The sequence below is a fragment of the Brassica oleracea genome, chromosome C9, assembly GCF_000695525.1.
Source record: "Brassica oleracea var. oleracea cultivar TO1000 chromosome C9, BOL, whole genome shotgun sequence".
Classification (NCBI taxonomy): Eukaryota; Viridiplantae; Streptophyta; class Magnoliopsida; order Brassicales; family Brassicaceae; genus Brassica; species Brassica oleracea.
In genome coordinates, this window is record NC_027756.1 from 36,636,767 (window position 1) to 36,642,693 (window position 5,927).

General features: G+C 30.2%; 1 pseudogene; it reads right to left on the bottom strand.

Annotated features, from left to right (window-relative positions):
- Positions 1 to 3,151: 3,151 nt before the first annotated feature.
- On the bottom strand, positions 3,152 to 4,716 carry LOC106314906 (annotated as a pseudogene).
- Between the last annotated feature and the right edge of the window lie 1,211 nt (positions 4,717 to 5,927).

Below are 5,927 nucleotides of genomic sequence, written 5' to 3' on the forward strand. Positions count from 1 at the left end.
TCATCAAACGAGCCTCTGAATCTATAAGCCTTCAAACTTCTATTTTCGGTTTTCAAGCAAAGGTGCTTCCTCTCCAACCATCTCACGATGTCAGCAAGACGAGACTTCCAATGTCGAAAACACAAATCTTATGTTCTCCGGTCTCTTCGTCAAACATACTGCAACATTCCTCCATCTCCACTGCCAGTTACTGGCAGCGCCGGTCTAGGAGTGGTGAAGGCCCCACACAAAATCTGGGTTTTAGCTGTGTAATTTTTAATAAAAAAAAATCCAATAAAAAAATTTAGCCTAAAAAAAATTGAAAAAAAAGCTTGGGCCCTAAGCGGTTGGTTCTAATGCTTCTACTGCGGGCCGGGCTGGTTACCGGATCCACTGCGTTCACAAACACAGATCATTGGATCTCCGCCTCTCTTCATCTACGTCACGTCTTGATCTATCATCGTTCAATCTCAAGCTTAACTTCAGTTGTCACTTCATCAACGCCTTGAGCTAGAGGGAGTGTATAGAGAATCATGAAGATATAAAACATAATTGTGAATATCGTTATTGAGATATGTATATATTTAGTTAAGGAAACTAGGTTTAACGTTTATATTATTATCTTCCTATATAAGTTGTACTAGGTGTTTTGCCCAATTTTCTTATGAATGCTTATTAGTTTATATTTTATTAATCTAAAACCAGCATAATAAGTTATTATTTATGTTTTTCAAATAGTTAAATAAAAAATTAAAGGGATCAAAATCTCCCGGTTTGGTTCAGAGAGTCAGTATGAATCTGTATAAGTTGATGACAAAAGAAAAAAAAAAAAATCAAAAACCAAAGTATTTACATATGTCAAATATTTTTCATCAAAATATATACTTATTATTGTGTTCAATTTCTCAAAACATTCATATCTTAGAAATAGTTTATAAAATATCTTTATATAAATTTTTTTGCTTGACTAATATTTAACTATAAACTTTTTTGTATCTTAATTTTTTAACTTTTATAGTAAAATATTATTTTCAGATAACAACACAATATATATAAGAATTCTCTTATTTTTAAAGATATTTTTGAAAATCTTATTATATTATTTTATAATCAATTATTTAATATTTAATATAATAATTTTTTAAAATATTATTAAGATAAAATTCGTTCTAATTATATATAAAATTCATTAAGAGTATTTTTAAAATTAATAAACCAGTAAATCAGTCAGAAACTAATAATAAATCAACAACCTAACTAAAAATTTAAAACCTAATAAGAATATGGCAAATAATAAAAACTAACGAAATATTTAATATAAGATATAAATTTAATATTATTAAAATGTATTTTTTTTAATTATATATAGGATTTCAGTAAGGGTATTTTTTTAGTTAATAAATTAGTAACAAAGGTAAAAACTAATAATAAATCAATGATTTAGTTAAAACCTAATAAAAAACTGACAAAGAAGAAAAATGACCTAAAATTATAGAAAACATGACATATCCGTAAATTCACTTCTCAAATTAGTGAATTAGTTAGAAACTAATAATAAATCAAGAAGAATTAAAATGTACTGAATTGTTACCTAAAATTATACAGAACATGACATATCCGTAAATTCACTTCTCAAATTAGTGAATCAGTTACAATTATTCATGTTTACAATCACTAAAGAGATATTTTCAAAAATATCTTCTTCATTAAGAGGCCAAACACTTTTATATTCTTACTCTATATATATATAATAAATAATTATTTAAATAAATAAAAATAGAAAAAATAATATTTTTTTTATGTTTTCGAATTATACTTTATTTCCAAATTTGAACCTTTTTAAAAAAAAATTTTGATTTTTCTTTTTGAATTTTGTGTGTTTCAAATTTTTCTTTTTTCTTTTTTCTTTTTGAAATTTGAAAATTATTTTTAAAACTTTTCATAAAATTTTTTTAAAATTTTTAAAGATTTATTTATATATTTATTAGAACCTTAAACTCCACATTCCAAAAACCCTACACAACCCCTCAACTCTAAGCTTTAAGTCGGATTAGTTAACCCTAAGATTATAAATGTCTTCTTCCCTCTTTAACAGTGATGGTAAAAGTGATTAACGTAAACATGAAAAGTGATATTATGAATGTGATATTTTTGGCAATTTTCGATAAATCAATAACCTAGTTAAAAGTCTAAAACCTAATAAGAATATGACAAATAAGAAAAACTAAATAGATATTTAATATAACATATAAATTTAATATTATTTAAATAAAATTCTTTTTTAATTATATATAAAATTTATTAGGTGCAATTTTTAAATTAATAAATTAGTGACTCAGCTAAATACTAATAATAATCAATAATCAATAATTTAGATAAAACCTAATAAAAACATGACAAAATAAACAAAATTACCTAAAATTATGGACTACATGAGAAATCAACAAATTCACTTTTCAAATAATAGTATAGATATTTATAAGCTTTATCATTATGAGAGTCAATATTCAATTCTTCCAATCTTATACTCTCATCATTCTCTACATATACATTGGTTGATTCTAACAAAAAACTGAAAATTAAGTGTATGGTCATCAGATCAAGTGTTGAGAAGAGTCCAAGTATGAAGACTCTAGGTGAATAGGTGAAGATATTAGCTAAGTTTAGTGAAGTATTGAGTAGACTCGGTTTGAGTCTAAAAGTTTGTAACACTAGGATTAAGCTTAGACACATGTCCTCATCTCAGAGCTAAGCGTGAAGTATCACATATGTAAATAGCTAAGTAAAAAGCTATTAGCTTTACTCTCTTGAGCTGATTAGGTTATCTTGTTAGAGCATTAGCCGAGAGAGAGAGATCGAGAGGCCGGTGTCAACAAGTTGTAGTCGGAGCTCGCTTGTGAGCAGTTAGTGTTGCTGGTTCGATCTTATCTCCAGTGAAATATAGCTGTTTCTCCTAGTTTGGGGAAATGCGGTGAACACTGGGTCAACATATCGGTGTGTTCTAGTTCGTCACTCCTTCAAGAAAATTTCAATCGATCGTGTTCGGAGTGGAAGGAAGTCAACAAGGTTATTGAGTTTTGATTCTCACAAAAACAATGTAAAATTTTTTTACACAACTTTGCTTTCTTGAAAATCTTGGAAACCAATATAAAACGAAGTGTTCTTTTTGCCTTCAGGTTAATGCAGCTCCTATCGGTCTTCGACCCATGTTGATAGTAATCAAAGTAGATCTCTTCATACTTCTTAATCTTTTTGTACAATCTTGGTCTTTGCCTCTGACATAAGCTCAGGTTCGATCTCTGTGTCTGGACCTTCATTGCAAAACGTTGCCACAGATATTCTTTCCTTTTCTTTGTTAGTAACCACTCTGTGAACTGGGCTCTTGTATATTCCATTGCTCATTATCTGAACTTGCATGAGAGATTATGTCATTATCTACACCAACCAATCTTCCAAAAAATCGTATGATATACCATGATTGATTATGTCATTATCTCCTACATTGATCAGAATTTTATCACGGAGGAGGGGGGCTTTATACCACTTCCCATCTCTGAAGAACTGAAGCCCCTCAACATTTTTCTCGGGCAAAAGAAGAGTGAAGGCCGACCCATCAGCATGCGGTTTGATTCCAAGTACCTTGCCTGGCCTTGGACATGGAGGATACATGTTGAATCTTGTCTCCATCGCAGCATTTTCTCCACACATCTCGCGTAAACGATTATCTTTCAACCCCAGAGATCTAGCGATTGCCTTGTAGAATTTCTCAACCAATAGGTGTTGTTTCATTGTGTATTCATGTAAAGTTTCCCTTAAGAAACGATTGTGAAAATCACCAAAGTCAAAAGAAGCAAGATGTCTTAAAACTGAAAGGCATGTTCAGAGTTGTGTAACACATTAATAGAGGCCAGAAGCAACTAAAAAACACTCCAATTCATATAAAACTAAAGCGTTTACGATAACAAACAAATAATTAGCTATTTTATTTTCTATCCAAAACTATTATAGGCAGAGTGGGAAAATATGATTGTAGTTTTGAAAATATTCATAAAATAAACAAATTATAAGAAAAAGAAGTTTGGTATACAGTTCCATTTTACCAAGCTAACCACGGCCAAATGGATTTTATTTTTACCTGAATTCAATGGGGACTTTAGGCCAGAATTTAAGTTTTCGTTGATCTTCGGGGTAAGTAGTAAGGTACAAGCGGTCGGTCCAATCGAGAACTTGATCATCCAACAGTATCATGTCGTTTCCATATCCTTGGAAACTACCAGTTTCTCTTGCATACTTTTGTTTCTCTTCAGTCGAAAGCGCAAAGAACTGCTTAGTTACCTCGTAAATCTTTTCCAGAAAGCGCTTCTGTAATTCCATGATTCATGACCTACGTCAGATACAAATCATGTCTTCACCGAAACATGTACCGAAATTTATGGATTTAATTATTAATTAGAGTGCCCCATGTAGAGAGGGCGGAGTGCAGTTTGCGCAACTCCTCTCGACCATCATCAGAAGAAGAGAGGAGGAGAGAAAGATCTATGGCCGGAATATCCATCTACAGCACCAAACAGTTAAGAGGTTGACCTTCAATGTCTCCAGTGGATGTGTAGAGGTATCTTTCCGGTAGTCCTTCGTCGCAAATTACCTCTTGAACAGTCTTAAATTTTGGCTTCTCCATTGTTTTCCAAGGATTTTTGTTTGATTATCCTTTTGAGCAACGTCCCATGTAGATGACAATATTATAATATACAGAAGAACTGAAGAAGCATGTTGCTTAGGACAAAAAAGCCGTTTGATAAGAGGCAAGCAAGGCCAAAACGTGCCGCTCCGTAAACATTATTTTGAGGAAGACTTTGTTTAGTACTCCGATATATTTTGTTTCGAAGACTTACTAGATTTTGATCCGCGCAAACAGATCTATTTCTCAAAGATATGTTGCTATTTGTTTTTATATCACTATTTAGGATTGGGCAAAAAAACTCGAATCCGAAACACCGAACCGATTCCAAAAAAGTAGTACTAAACTCGAATCGAAATTAATTAAATATCTGAATTATTTAAAATTTTGGTATTTAGAGAACTGAAACCTAATCCGATCCAAACCAAAGTATTTCGGGTATCTAAATGTATCCGAAATAGATTTATATACTTATATATATTAATTATTTTTAGATTTAATGTACATAAAAACATCCATAATATATATGACACTTTTAAGTTGGTTTAAATACTTTAATATATATATAAATAGTCAAAAATAAATATCTAAAATAGTTAAAATATATTCAAAACACCAAAAATACTTAAAATAATTATTGATTCTATGTCCAAATATTTAAACCAAACCAATTTATATGTTAAGTTTATGTACTCTAACATATGTTATTCAAATTTATATGCAATATATTATTTTGTTTTGGGATTTTGAGAAATTTAGAGTATATGATGAATTATTTTTAGATTTAATGTACATAAAAACATCCATAATATATATGACACTTTTAAGTTGGTTTAAATACTTTAATATATATATAAATAGTCAAAAATAAATATCTAAAATAGTTAAAATATATTCAAAACACCAAAAATACTTAAAATAATTATTGATTCTATGTCCAAATATTTAAACCAAACCAATTTATATGTTAAGTTTATGTACTCTAACATATGTTATTCAAATTTATATGCAATATATTATTTTGTTTTGGGATTTTGAGAAATTTAGAGTATATGATGAATTCCAATCCAAATCGAACCCGCAAAGATCTGAACCGAACCCGGACCAAAATTTAGAAATAGCTGAATGGGGCTGAAAAATTTGATCCCAAAAACCCGAAACCCAAACAGACCCATCCCAAGCCGGAATGAGTACCCGAACGCCCACCCCTAGTCACTATTATATATCATACACTACAAGAAAACAGCGGTATTCTGACGGACATTCCGAC